The sequence below is a fragment of the Moschus berezovskii genome, chromosome 3, assembly GCF_049115385.1.
Source record: "Moschus berezovskii isolate FMDL1 chromosome 3, NW_MosBer_1.0, whole genome shotgun sequence".
Taxonomy (NCBI): Eukaryota; Metazoa; Chordata; class Mammalia; order Artiodactyla; family Moschidae; genus Moschus; species Moschus berezovskii.
Genome location: NC_142462.1, coordinates 54,734,054 through 54,749,315, shown reverse-complemented (window position 1 = coordinate 54,749,315; position 15,262 = coordinate 54,734,054). Strand labels below are relative to the sequence as shown.

Below are 15,262 nucleotides of genomic sequence, written 5' to 3'. Positions count from 1 at the left end.
GCTATGCTGGGAATTGTTTATTCCATTAGGCTGAAGTCTTACAGATGGCTCAACCTGTGCTGGCCTGCATCTGGGACCTGCTAACTTCTTGGCTTAGATGGGCACTTGGAGCCAGCGAGAGCCCCGTGAGCTGCCAGCGCAGCCTGTCACGTGGGTGCTGTCAGATCACCCCAAACCCCCGACAGGCCAGTGGCTGGCCCAGCATCAGAGAGTGGGATCTGGCTGCAGTGGGAAAATCTTTTTAGAGGTTTTATTCTGTAACAGGCAAAGGAGTCGAGCACTCAGAGTTAAATGGTCTATTGCCTCTCATAAACCCACCATCATTCCCTTAGGCTTCAAAAATGATTTTTGAGCCCACTGTCTAAGAGAGGTAATTAAAGTTAGCTAGCCCTCAGACCTCTGGAAACTGGTGGCCCGCTGATCCCTGTGTTTTCTCACGCTTCACTGTGGGTTGGCTAATTATTTCCTGATTTATCCTTTCATTATCTAACACACTTTGAGTGCCTTCTGCAGGCCAGTACTAAGGCAAGGTCCTGACTTCTTGGCTTTTTCTGGCTCTGTGGAAGTGGGAGGCGGGTCCGTCAGTGGTTCGAGAGCCAAGTGCCAGGTGCTGAGGTGTGGGCAGCGTGCCGGGAGCGTGGAGGAGGGACTCCTGTGGGACCTGGCAGGGGTATAGGGTGACTGGGCACTCAGGGTATCCCAAATGTGGCCATGTTTGAATTGGGTCTTGAAAAAAAAAACCCACAGAGTTAGCCAAGGGGAGAAACAGAAGGGTGGACAAGCATTCCAGGGAGAGAACGCTGTGCACCAACCCCCAAAGACAGGAAGCAAAGACTGTCAGTGGCCCAGTGGTTGGGGGCAGGGTGCCACAGGGGGAGGGGTAAGCCTGGCACCTGGGGGCCCTGGAGACTAGGGGAGCTGAGATAGATTCTCCTGCAGCTCAAAGACATGAGAGGCCGTTAGACATCCCCTCAGTGCCACGTGTCAATCAAAATAATTAAAAGCAGAAGAACCGGAAAGCTGGTTCATATATCCCAACATCCATTCAGCTTTTTCCCCAAGAAGAAACTTTTGATAAAATAAGGTGAAGTGCCAAAAAGATGTGTGTTCAATAGGATGACATAAAGTAAGTAGAATAAAAGTAGGTTAAAAAAGAAAAGGGAGAGAAAAGTAAAGAAAAAAAACAACCTGCAGAACTGAGTGATGGCCAGGCTGGGGAGCAGTGACTGCTTGGAGTCAGACAGACCTGAGTTCAGGTCTGACTTTACTAACTCGAGTTTTGACCTCTCTGGTCTTTGATTTCCTCATCTGAACGCTGGGATAATAATACCAATCTCATCACATTTTCTGTGAGGATTAATGTAATCCCAGTGGTTTTTGCCACTAGTTTGTTTATTGCTTTTTAAAGTATTAACCCAGGGCAAGCAGTAGATTATGGTTTTTGAGGATTAGTTGTCATTCGTTGAATAAAGAACAGTCACAGCTTAGGGCTAGTAAAATAGATTCTAGAAATGACAGAATTTCTTCTATTCATTTATTTATTCACTGGATAAATATCCATCACACACTTTTTTATTTTCATTTTTTGGCTGCATTGCATCTTCATTGTAGCACACAGGTGTCTCTAGTTTTGGCATGCAAGCTTCTCTAATTGCAGCAGGTGAGATCTTAGTTCCCCAACCAGAGATCGAACCCCTGGTTCCCTGCATTGGGAGTGCAGAGTCTTATCCCCTAGACTACCGAGAACGTCCCCCATCACACACTTTCTATGAGCAGGCACTGTGTGAGGCTAAGGACTGGAATAGTGAACAAGACACACCTGGTCTTTGCTTTCAGGAAGCTCCTAATCTGATGAAGAGGACCAGGTATTTAGAGATCCTGTGCTGAAACTTGTGTGAGCCTCCACTAGCAGCTTGTTTGTTTGGACTGACCTGAGCCGGTTTGGCCATGCAACAGTTCCCCCGTAGAAGGTTGAGGTGGTGAAGCTTAGCTTCTACTCCCACAACCTCATCACCAGGTGGAAATCAATGCAAGTGTTAGACTGAGTCTGCTGCAGAGACAGACATTTATCAAACAAATGTTTATCAAGTAGGGAGAAAGCAGTTTGACCAACCTATTTGGTGAACTTGATGAAGTCCCAGCCCTCTCTCTGTTGGGTTGTTCCAGCCGTACCTCAGAGAAAAGGTTCACTCAAGGCAGCTGCAGAAGTATTCCAGAGACAAGACTGTTTCCCTGTGTCAGCTTCATGCTGTCATCAACCTTCCTACTGTGACAGCTGCACTCAGGGAAGCCTCCAGGACCCTGTTTATGCAAGGGTGGAGATGTCACTAAACGTTTTTTGCCAGGCTTCGTACACTGAACACCAATAAGAACCCATTTCTAGCATTCGTTATACTAAATCACAAGTTTCACCAACACTAACCCATTCTTTTATGTTCAGAATGTTTATCCAGATAGCCAAAGGACTTGAAGTAGGCAGTGTGGGAATGTGACCTCAGGTTAATACCAGTTGACGAGTCCAGACTTTGTATTCTTCATAGCCTGTGAGCCGATCACCCTTAGAGGTAGCAGCCACGACCAGCTGGTTCATACACAATAAAACACCAGCTGCGTACTCTTTTTTTCTCTTGCATCTGTTTACATACTCAAGTGCTTTAAAGTAAATTAGACATGTAACCATGTTCCATTTCTCTCTCCTATTCAGAAGGTATCATGGGAGGAGTAGCATAGGAGAGCGCTAGATTATATCTGAAGTGACTATAAAGCCTAGTTTGCCTGGTACAAAGCCACAGTTTGTACCTGATGTCATGAATTCAGTTCAGTTGCTCAGTCGTGTTCAACTCTTTGCAACCCCATGAATCGCAGCACGCCAGGCCTCCCTGTCCACCAACTGCCGGAATTCACCCAAACTCATATGCATCGAGTCGGTGATGCCATCCAGCCATCTCATCCTCTGTCGTCACCTTCTCCTCCTGCCCCCAGTCCCACCCAGCATAAGGGTCTTTTCCAGTGAGACACCTCTTCGCATGAGCTGGCCAAAGTATTGGAGTTTCAGCCTCAGCATCAATCCTTCCAGTGAACACCTAGGACTGATCTCCTTTAGAATGGACTGGTTGGATCTCCTTGCAGTCCAAGGGACTCTCAAGAGTCTTCTCCAACACCACAGTTCAAAAGTATCAATTCTTTGGCGCTCAGCTTTCTTTATAGTCCAATTCTCACATCCATACATGACCACTGGAAAAACCATAGCCTTGACTAGAAGGACCTTTGTTGACAAATTAATGTCTCTGCTTTTTAATATGCTGTCTAGGTTGGTCATCACTTTTCTTCCAAGGAGTAAGTGTCTTTTAATTTCATGGCTGCAATCAGCATCTGCAGTGATTCCACTGTTTCCCCATCTATTTCCCATGAAATGATGGGACCGGATGCCATGATCTTAGTTTTCTGAATGTTGAGCTTTTAGCCAACTTTTTCACTCTCCTCTTTCACGTTCATCAAGAGACTCTTTAGTTCTTCTTCACTTTCTACCATAAGGGTGGTGTCATCTGCATATCTGCGGTTATTGATATTTCTTCTGGCAATCTTGATTCCAGCTTGTGCTTCTTCTAGCCCAGCGTTTCTCATTATGTACTCTGCATATAAATTAAATAAGCAGGGTGACAATATACAGCCTTGACGTACTCCTTTTCCTATTTGGAACCAGTCTGTTGTTCCGTGTCCAGTTCTGACTATTGCTTCCTGACCTGCATACAGGTTTCTCAAGAGGCAGGTCAGGTGGTCTGGTATTCCCATCTGTTTCAGAATTTTCCACAGTGTGTTGTGATCCACACAGTCAAAGGCTTTGGCATAGTCAATAAAGCAGAAATAGATGTTTTTCTGGAACTCTCTTGCTTTTTCGATGATCCAGCAGATGTTGGCAATTTGATCTCTGGTTCCTCTGCCTTTTCTAAAACCAGCTTGAACATCTGGAAGTTCGTGGTTCATGTATTGCTGAAGCCTGGCTTGGAGAATTTTGAGCATGACTTTACTAGCGTGTGAGATGAATGCAATTGTGTGGTACTTTGAGCATTCTTTGGCATTGCCTTTCTTTGGGATTGGAATGAAGACTGACCTTTTCCATTCCTGTGGCCACTGCTGAGTTTTCCAAATTTGCTGGCATATTGAGTGCAGCACTTTCACAGCGTCATCTTTTAGGATTTGAAATAGCTTAACTGGAATTCCATCACCTCCACTAGCTTTGTTTGTAGTTGCCCTGAAGCCTGTGCTTAAATGCACCTCTTTTCACTTTCAAAGTTGTCCAGTTAGGATAACAGGCATATGGTTACTTTGCTTCTGGAAAGAATGCAGTGGCACAGAACATGGAGAATAAACCCAAGAGAATGGTTTGAATCCTCTCTCTAGTAGGTTGTTATTATTGTTCAGTCATTACATCATGTCTACTCTACGATCCTGTGGACTGCAGCACACCAGGCTTCCCTGTCTTTCACCATCTCCTGGAGTTTGCTCAAACTCATATCCATTGAGTCAGTGGTGCCATCCAATCATCTCATTCTCTGTTGTCCCCTTCTCCTCTTACCTTCAATCTTTCCCAGCATCAGGGTCTTTTCCAGTGAGTTGGCTTATTGCATCTGGTGGCCAAAGTACTGGAGCTTCAGCTTCAGCATCAGTCCTTCCAATGAATGCTCAGGGTTGATTTCCTTTGGGATTGACTGGTTTGATCTCCTTGCAGTCCAAGGGACTCTCAAGAGTCTTCTCCAGCATCTCAGTTCAAAAGCCTCCCCTTGATACATCTTATTTTCCTCATTTGTCAACTTGAGAATAGTACATTTGCTTGCCCTTCCTCCTAGTCATTTTGAGGGGCGATATTCCTTGGATGTGAATACACTTTGTAGAGAGAACACAAATTAGGGATTGTTCCTGTCCTTAAACCCAACATCAGTTTATGCTTTAAATGGACTGTTTTGGAAGAAAATTAGCTTCAGAATCTAGATGGTGTCAGTTCTTTCCTTGTCTTCCTGGAGAATAGATAGACCTGGTAGCCTGCATCTGCCAGGGAGGTAACTAGTTTCAGGATTTACATTTCCCCTTAACTCCATCAGAGAAGAGAACGTGACCTTAAAAGTAGTACCATTAGCCCTTCCTTTGCCTTCATATGCATTAATGTGAAAATTCTCCAATAAAGATTCAACTTACCCTATTATATGTGAATAGAACTCCTTTAAAAGTTTGAAAAGACATCAGAACTCATGAGAAGTGAGTGTGCCACCCTGTGGATGGATACATGGATATAGTGACTGTTCACGGGGGAGCAGCCGCTTACGGGATGGGGTTGCAGTGAGAGCCACAAACAGAAGTACTCTTTTGCATAATCATGTAGAATTTTATTTTTTCAAAGTGAAAATGCTTTTTTTCTTATTATAAAAGTGATACATTTTAAAAACCACCAACATTTTAGGAAATAAAAGTAAATATTTCCGTGTAAATCTTTCCATCTTTTTTCCATGTGTATGTGTTTATACATGTGTACCTCTTTGCATATATTTTATATTTTAAAAATAAAAGAATCCTATTGTAGGCATTGTCTTGAAATCTTTTTTTCTGTCTGCAGTTATTGTGGACATATTTCAGTAAGTATAGATCTACATCATCATTTTTATAGCTTCCCAGCAATTCCACTGAATAGATGTGCCAATAGTTTATGTAGCCAGTGCCTGATTGCTTGTTATCTAGGTTTCTCTAGGGGCACAGTATCTACCCCCTCTGCTATAGTTATTTAAAATCAATTTAAGATATCTACAAGCACATACGCATGCACATCACTTCAAAATTTCACTAGGAGACAATTCATAAACCTGTTAGTTTATCATCTTTGATTTAGGTGGGAAGACTCCTGAGAGTTGAAGCATAGTCTAGGAGGAGCTGTAGATTACAGGGCAAAGGTCATATCAGAGTCGAGATCAAGATACTGCACTGTTACAAACTGCCAGAAGTAGGGTCATTTACTCTAGGGAATACTTCCTCATACACTGGAGCCCAGAGCTGGTCATTCCCGAAGCGGCATTACTGCTGGGAGCCTCTGTCATTTAATAGCCCTTCCAGCTTGAAGCCCAGTGATCAGAATATTCCTTTCAAAGGAGAAACACTCATGTTCACACGTGAGTGAACAAATCCAGTAACACCTCAGTGTCATGAACCTTGCCACTGGGCAAGACTCCTGGGAGCCCCACCAGGAACTCTAGCACATAAGAATACCTCATCCCATGAGGCATCCATGGGGCACCCCTCAGGCTTTCATGGAGCAACACTTTACACTCTGTTTACACAAGCAAGCTGAATGGTCTGATTTCCAGGTCTGGCAAATTAGAACTCTGTGAGTAGGACTGTGGAGGCAGGCCCTGCCTGAGTAAAAGTGACACCAGATGCAGGAGGAAAGTAAAAACCAGGGACTTCCCCGATGGTCCAGTGGATTAAGAATTCACCTGCCAGTGCAGTGGACTCGGGTTCCATCCGTGGTCGGGGAACTGAGATTCCCACATGCCATGGCAACAAGAGAAACCCACATGCCACCACTAGAAAAGCCCGCTAACACAACTAGAGAAAAGCCCTTGCACCACAATGAAGACCCAGCGCAGCCAAAAGCAAAAGTAAAAGGCTGCAAGTGGGGACGCTGAAGCCCTTTTTGTGTAGGACAGAAACCCTGTGTACTTTCTCAGTGTTTGTATGCCACAGGTGCCTCTTGTGATGGTGGGGGTAATCACTTTAGCCATCGCTGACCGACATTTGAAACCGTGGCATAGAAGAGAAGAGAAAATATTCAAGTGGTTTTTACTTAGTAAAGATAAATCTTACAACCTTTGAAGTTTTTGTGCATACTAGGTTGTTGCCATGTAAAATTCATTTCTTGAGATGGATCAGGGTCAAAAAGTCTGAAAGCTATGGCAGGCCCTGATATCACCATTTTGTAGCAAAGTATAGAAATGAATGCCCTTAACAGTGACCTTGAGTTATAAAAAAAAAAAGAAGATCAAATAATGTTCAAAGTATATGCCATTTAAGAGAACAGAGTACAAGAGAATGAAGACCTTTGGAAAGATTCCTATTACAAAGTAGCTACAATTTTTTGAAGATTTAGGATTTTTAATCTTAAGTAGAAAGGCTTTCTACCTTCTCTCTAACTTGAACCATAATACAACTTTTAAAAATACCAAATTTGACTTGGGGGGGGAAGAAACCTAAAAAAACAATAATGAAATATTGTACTTTTAAAAAATTAATTAATGGAAACAAAATTAATTGAACACCAAATTTCATACATACTTAACAAAAAGATATTCACCTTCAGATATATCTCATAAGGTATTCATCTCTCTGTGGTTCACATTAAGTGGAACTTCATTCATTTAAAACCTAAAGGCATAGCAAGACTTCCATACTCTGGCCGGACATTGGCTTACAAAGATAAGCGAGACTCTGAACAAGTCCTCAAGGAACATGAAGTCTAGTAGGCCAGACTGCAGTCAACCCACATTGGCTGACCTTCAGTGTAAAGTCATTTTTCAAATTATGGTGTAGTATCAGCTAAGGCTGGTTGAAACTGGCTATCTTCTGAAGAATCTAGGGTCTGTGTCCCATATGGGCAAACCTTCCTCTGCAGCTCTGGTCATGAGTTCACATTACCAAGGGTTACGCCAAAAGCCAGGTCCAGGTATGACTAAGCAGGCTGGCCCAATCCCTGTGAACCCAGGTAACAGGGCAAAAGGGAAGAGTGTCCAGCTGAGCCGCAGGTCCTGACCCGGAAGTCTGTGGGGCAGCATCAGGGAGTAAAGTCAGGCCTGCATCCAACAGCAGCCACAGTTACTGCCATGCTGACTTTGCTTCTCTGTTTCTCCTGACAGCTCAGCCCTCTGTCTTTTTCTTGACCCGCTCTCCCCATATGCAGCTTCCCAGGTGGTGCTAGTGGTAAAGAACTTGCCTGCTAGTGCAGGAGATATAAGGGGTGTGGGTTGGATCCCTGGGTCAGGAAGATCCCCTGGAGAAGGGCATGGCAACCCACTCCAGTATTCTTGCCTAGAGAATCCCCATGGACAGAGAAACCTGGTAGACTATACAGTCCATGGGGTCACAAAGAGTTGGACACGAATAAAGCAACTTAGCAACCTAGCCACATATGCAGGCCATATTTTTAAGACCTTACTTGGTCCTGCCCAGGTTCCTTCTGTGTGTGTGTACTCTGATGCAGTGCCCTTCAGTGGAGGGGGTCTGAAAGCCCAGAGCATTGGCAGCAGACCTCAGCTTTGTCTGCTTCACTGATGTCCTCCTCCAAACTGGATGTTCTATCCTTACCAGCCTTCCCCAAATCACCATGTCCATAAGCAGAGCAGTGTTTGTCTGATCTGTGATAGAACTGCCTTTGTTAAACACACCAGTAACAGCTACAACAAACTAATGCTAATAATTCTGCATCCCTCTATTAGCCCACTTTTGTTAATTTTACCAATTTAGTGGCCATGCCCCTCAGATTTTCAGGAATTCTACTTTTTAATAGCCTATCCTGTCTTCCCTAAATATGCCAGTGCTTGTCAAATCCTGTGTCCTACTTTTTGGTTTTAAAAAAAAAAATGGTCTCTGTGCTCAGAGGAGTCCCAAGGTTCATGGAAATATTCTCCTCACTTTGTGTCGTGTAAGCCAGTGAATTTTCCTGCTGAGACTGTTCTGATTTACCCAGGCCCCATATGCTTTTCAGGCAGCATGGATGCAAATGTCCTGTGGTTACCAAAACAACCTCAAATAAACTGGTGGGAGGTGCCACCTGTGCATCACATCTAAGCATAGAGCTTCTCCCACCAACAGCAGCACGCGGATTTGATGAGACTTCACAACCTCGACTGCCTTAGTGATAGTCAACATGAAGGCCACTGTAGCACCCAGCTTCCCTGCTGGTTGCATTTTCAGAGAGAAAGAAGGGGGAGAGGTAGATTCACAAAGTGGCAGAAAAATGTTCTAGGACTTTCTAAGCATCCCCTCCTGACCTCTCCCCCTCTGCAGTCGATGTTCAGCATCTCTGTTCATGGCCCTGAGTGCTTAAATTCACCCCCATTCACTCCTACAAACCCTGTGGCAAACTCATTACTGTAACTTCTCAAAGGAAATGCCAAAAACCTACAATGAACCCACTCACATGTATCACAGGATAGTAATGTCACCCCCTATCAAGCTGGGAGTGTGTCCACTTGGCACAGACAAGGGATATGACAGTGGGATCCATCATTTGGTCCATTATTTCCATCAGCGTCTGTAACAAAAGAACCCAGCAAAAGCGCAGCCTTGAAACACACGTTGGAGAAGAGATGCAGGGAGATCCCTTCTGCCTGCGAGACAGCACACCTTGGAGATGCCAGCGGCATCATGCACAGTTTGGCAGGCCTTCTGGGGCATCCGCTCTGGCGGCTGCTTAGACTGGGATTGGGTGAGGAGCCAGGGGTTAGCAGCTGGGTGTGCTAATGAAATCAAAGGAGGACTGGGTGGAGGTGGTGGCTTTGCATTGAAATAGTAGCTCTGGAATGCAGACTTCCAGAGCTCTCCCCACAGTGTGGAGAGGAACCCTCCCTGTTCAGTCAGTTCAGTTCAGTCGCTCAGTCGTGTCCGACTCTTTGCGACCCCATGAATCACAGCACGCCAGGCCTCCCTGTCCATCACCAACTCCCGGAGTTCACCCAAACTCATGTCCATCGAGTCGGTGATGCCATCCAGCCATCTCATCCTCTGTCGTCCCCTTCTCCTCCTGCCCCCAATCCCTCCCAGCATCAGAGTCTTTTCCAGTGAGTCAGCTCTTCTCATGAGGTGGCCAAAGTATTGGAGTTTCAGCTTTAGCATCAGTCCTTCCAATGAACACCCAGGATCGATCTCCTTTAGAATGGACTGGTTGGATCTCCTTGCAGTCCAAGGGACTCTCAAGAGTCTTCTCCATCACCACAGTTCAAAAGCATCAATTCTTTGGCAGTCAGCCTTCTTCATAGTCCAACTCTCACATCCATACATGACCACTGGAAAAACCATAGCCTTGACTAGACGGACCTTTGTGGGCAAAGTAATGTCTCTGCTTTTTAATATGCTATCTAGGTTGGTCATCACTTTCCTTCCAAGGAGTAAGCGTCTTTTAATTTCATGGCTACAATCACCATCTGCAGTGATTTTGGAGCCAAGAAAAATAAAGTCTGACACTGTTTCCACTGTTTCCCCATCTATTTGCCATGAAGTGATGGGACCAGATGCCATGATCTTTGTTTTCTGAATGTTGAGCTTCAAGCCAACCTTTTCACTCTCCTCTCACTTTCATCAAGAGGCTTTTTAGTTCCTCTTCACTTTCTGCCATAAGGGTGGTGTCATCTGCATATCTGAGGTTATTGATATTTCTCCCGGCAATCTTGATTCTAGCTTGTGCTCCTTCCAGCCCAGCGTTTCTTATGATGTACTCTGCATAGAAGTTAAATAAGCAAGGTGACAATATACAGCCTTGACGTACTCCTTTCCCTATCTGGAACCAGTCTGTTGTTCCATGTCCAATTCTAACTGTTGCTTCCTGACCTGCATACAGGTTTCTCAAGAGGCAGTTCAGGTGGTCTGGTATTCCCATCTCTTTTGCAATCTAAGAACTGAAAAACCGTGAAGATGGGAGTTTGAGAAAATCAGGGAAGATGATGTGCTTTTTTAATAAGACAGCTTTACTGGCCTTTTCAGTTCTATCATTGTGTGTTCTGAAATGTGATAGAGGCAAGCAAGGAGGACTGGGTTAGGAGTTAGGAGACCTGATGATGATGATTTGCAGTGTGGCCTTGGACATGATTTGTAGCCTCTCCAGAAATCTCAGTATACTTGTCTGTGATAATGAAAATAATTGCAGATAACGAAGCACCACACCAGCACAACCACTGTTCATGGGGCTGAGATTGAGGTTTCTCTGAGCCTCCGTTTTCCTCCTTGTTAAATGGGGATAATCATACTGGCCCTGTAATTGTAGTGAATGAGGAAGAGGACAAGTAAACCTTGGAGTTCTAAGTGAGAGGCCAATCTCACAATTCTGGGGTTGCTTTAAGAAGTCAATTGTCAATCCGGGGCGAGTGCTGTAGTGAGCCTCATGTTGCCCCACCTGACCCTTCTCTCCAGGGAGCCCTTTCCCTCCTCCCCTCCCCTCCCCAACCTCTTCCTCCCCTTGCCTTCCTTTGTCAGGGAGGCTCCAAGCTGCCCATGCTGTTGTCTTGATCCATCAGGCAACTGCTGTGTTTCAGATCCCAGTGAAATATGTCTGTGTAGTTTGTAAGAAAATGTGGGTTTCTTTGGGAGGAAGGGGTCAGCCGTTACATGAGTATGCATACCCTCCACCACTGCACCGGAGATCCCTGGAACCAGAGGAACGACATTTACTCTCCAGAATCAGCATGAACCTGGTCCATGGTTAAAATAGTTTTTATAAACAACCTGTTTCTACCTACGCATTAGTTTTCACTAAACCTCTGGAGTGGGAAAGGGGCAACATTTTATTCTTCAATTCAGAGGCAGATGAGAGAGAGAAGAAGAAGAAGGTGGGGCAGAGGTTAGATTCGAATCCATTCAGCAATTTCAAAATTCTCATTCTTACATTTGCACCCCAATTATCTTGGAATTCACTTTTCTCAAATCCTCAGATAATTCTAAAATTTGATCTGGTCAGTTGTGTGGGTGTAAAAATGAGATAGGGCTTAATGCATTCTGGGAAAGAAATGAAAAACTTTGTTAAATATGTGATTTAAGCATTCCTTTTTATTGTATCTTGCCAAATGAAAATCCTTTATTCACTGTCACCTGTAAGAGAATCCAGATTCCAGACTGGATGAGGGAGGAAGATTGGCCCCAGCAACCCTGACCTCAAAGAGAAAAGGGAAGCCTTTCTTAGGACCAGGTGAGAAGCAGCCCAGGGATTTATGCTGTCCCTCCATTCACTTTCTACGTGGCTCAGTCACTTGCTTCCTCTGTGGCTCGGTGGCTTTGCTGCACGAAGCAGGGAACTTGGAAGTCCCTTTCCGTGTCGCAAAACCTCTGCTCAGCACACCCCTTTTTTCTCCTTCGGGATTTGCCAAAGTCAAATTCCAGTGCTTGTAATAGTCACCCCAGATGTGTACCAGGGCCTCAGCATTTGCAGAGTCTCTGTGTCAGTCTCTAAGTTAAAGATGCTTCAAGGAAGCACCCAGTTCCTTCTGCTAATAACCGCAGTTTGTCATGTGACACTTGCCCCTCCTCCCCAATCTCTCTGAAAACCCCCCACCCACCTCACCTTTGAACTGTCCTTTATCTGCCAAACATCTCCATTTCCTTCAAGGTGGTAATCTTCTGCTTTTGTTATTTAAGTTCAGTTGTCTTCTCAATTGTTACCCAATTGGTCTGGGGCTTGCATAAACAGTTAACGAAAACACGGCGCACGAGGCAGCCGTTTCGCTTTCTGGGCTTGTTGTTCTTGGCACTGGGTCAGTTCTATGAACTTCTGGTGTCCAACTGGTAGGACCTGAAACTCTGTGTTTAACAAGTGCCTGTAGTCAAAACAGTTGGCGTGTGCAAGCTCGGATAGCTGGTACTGACTGCAGCTGGCCAACCGTTGGTCCTGGGCCGTGCGGAACCCTGGACCCCCAGTCACGGTGCTCTGTTTGGGGGACCAGGCTTTTGTTATTTAGTTTGGGAGGAGGGGGTCTTCTTTTTTTTTTTTTTTCTGTGATGACAGCTGCTAATATGGATCGCTTCAGGTTCCAAAAGTACAACGTGTTTACAGTCGTCGTAGAATCAGATTAACTTGGCAGCCCGAGTCTCGCTGTAAGTGGTTTTAGTTTACATTTCTTCTTCTAGCAGGATGTTTTGCATAAATTTTGCTGATCCTGGGTTATTTATAGACTTTTTTGAAAAAGGAAAAAAACGGGGATGCCTGAGAGTTTTCTGTTCTAACTGTGGAAAGTGAAATCCATTTTTGCAGCTAGAGAAACGGCCGGGCATGTGCAGCAGAAGGTTATTTTAGCTCTTGAAAATTAATTTCTCCAAGAGGTCACTTGATAACATTCCGGAGCGTCCTCTCCAGCTGCCGACATCAGATTCCCTGATAATTGTCTTAGGATGTGTTGTTTTCTTTCAGTTGGTCACAAATGGAGTAAAATGAAAGTAATGATGCCATTTCCTCTGGGACACTCTGGGAAAGTGGATGCAGTGATTGGGTATTGTTTCAAACGTCCGAAATAGGTTCCTGGTGGTTGTTTGTCCAACCCTGGGGAGCAGTGCAGCCGGTCCAGAGCGGGCGGTGGGACTGGGGGAGGGGCTGAGGAAGTCAGCTGCTGGAAAGTGAGTTTCCAGTTTGTCCTCACCTAAATGACAGTAATACTCAGGGATTTATAGTACTAAAATGATAGTAATAATAATATTGAACGGCAAGACGGCATGTCAGCTAATGCAGGATCTGTTTGATTTTCTGGCCCCGGTGGTGGCGTCTTTGGGGACCGCGTGAGTATTTGAATGAGAACTAAAGCTAGGCATGTTCGAAATCACTAAGGCAGCATTAGCACTCTATGAAAGGGCTTCCCATAATATTTACTAGAGCAGTTGGCTAAAAATTGCTCTGCTTTGCCCACCGAGTGGCTGTGTAATTAAATCAGCCCCTGAGAGCGTACCTTGAGCACCTTCCATCTCGGTGTCTGCGCTCCCAGAATTTGCATGGGTAAGTAGCATGTTCATCAGTGTAATGAGTGTGAAGTCCCAGTCTAATGGTCCAGGAGAACGTGTCACATGAGACACTTCATTGTGCCTCTGGTTAAATATTTTAAACCAAACAAATTGAAAGGGAGGGAGAAAACATCACCTGGACCTTGTGAAAGGCCTTCTGAGTAGGAAGTCTGTCCTGATCCAGGTATGTGGGTCCCTCTTAGGTCCAAATCTCCCACTGCTCCCCACCCGCAGCAACACCAACTTACACATGAAATGAAATAGACGGTTGAAATGGAAATTTCCAAGGCAGTAACTGTGACACAGGCTGAGTCATGACATGGTTCTCAGTGCCATCAATGGATTTCTTTTTCTCCTCCATGTTTCTCTCATCCGTGTGAAGAGCTGACTCACTGGAAAAGACCCCAATGCTGGGAAAGATTGAAAGCAAAAGGAGAAGGGGGCGGCAGAAGATGACATGGTTAGATAGCATCACTAACTCAATGGACATGAATCCGAGCAAACTGTGGAGAGAGTGGAGATCAGGAAAGCCTGGAGTGCTGCGGTCCATGGGGTCACAGAGGGTCAGACATGACTTAAGAGAGTGAATAGCAACAACAATAATGTACACGCAAGGTTGTTTGTATTTTGTGTTGTTTTTTTGGTCTCTTCTAACCTGGCAGAGAATAAGGATGAGGCTTGCTTTTCTTCTTCTACAGTTTAGAGCATGCCCTGGACTTTCTTATAATAGCCCCACTGAGCTGGAGAGGGACAGGTCAGGCCCTTTGGTCCCAGTATAAAGATGTGGGCTTAGCCTGGACGATGACGCTGGGGAGCCCGAGCTCCAGCCTGCACATATCCTTCTCTCATCCGCCTTCTCATTCATTGCCCCATCCAAACTGGGTGAGCTGGCTGCAACACAGAGGTTAAGAAACTCTTTGTTCTGATTTGATTTCAGTCTGCCTTTATGGATGGGACCCTGTTATACTCCCGATTTCCTTCTCCTGTCTGTCAGGCTGGGGTGGGATTGGAGACCCACCTTTGAAGGCCTTAGGTTGGAGGTGTCTCAGATAGTGTGCTTCTCAGCCTACAGTGATTATGGGTGCCCCCTCCCTACTGTATAGATAATCTCATAGCCTGAGTGAATGAAGAACCTTGAAGGGAACCCGCAGGCGTTTGTGTTGGAGAGGTTGGCAGTGAATACTAAGCAGTTTCCCAGCCGTCCTTGCCCTTTGGCTTTTGCATTTCAGTTGGCCAAACCCTCACATCCCACCATCCTTGGGAAAAGGAAGATGCTTTACAGCAGTTCAGCTGTTCTGTGCTGGAAGACCTGCCTCCTGGAGGCCTGAGTGCATCTCAGGTTTTTCCTTGGCCTAGCCGGCAGCTTTCTGCCAGTGGGAATGGTATCTTGGAAAGATTTATAGTAGTAATAATCCTAATACTCTTCTTTTATGTTTGCATAGCCTGACTCAACTTCTAAACCTCTTTTACATGCCTCATCTCATTGACTCCTCCCGATAGCCTTGAAGGGCAGATATTTTTAACCTCAGAA

General features: G+C 45.1%; 1 protein-coding gene across 7 annotated transcripts in view; it reads left to right on the top strand.

The window, feature by feature from the left end:
• The window catches only part of ATXN7L1 (ataxin 7 like 1), a 272,758-nt gene that overhangs the window by 188,836 nt on the left and 68,660 nt on the right, over positions 1-15,262 (top strand). Inside the window, exon 1 of one of the 7 annotated variants that reach the window (XM_055420750.2) lies at positions 10,515-12,837. The exons of the other annotated variants lie outside the window; for them this stretch is intronic. The gene's annotated coding sequence lies outside the window, so the exon portion shown is untranslated. Of the gene's footprint in view, positions 1-10,514; positions 12,838-15,262 lie in introns of those variants that run through there. 7 annotated transcript variants of the gene reach the window in all.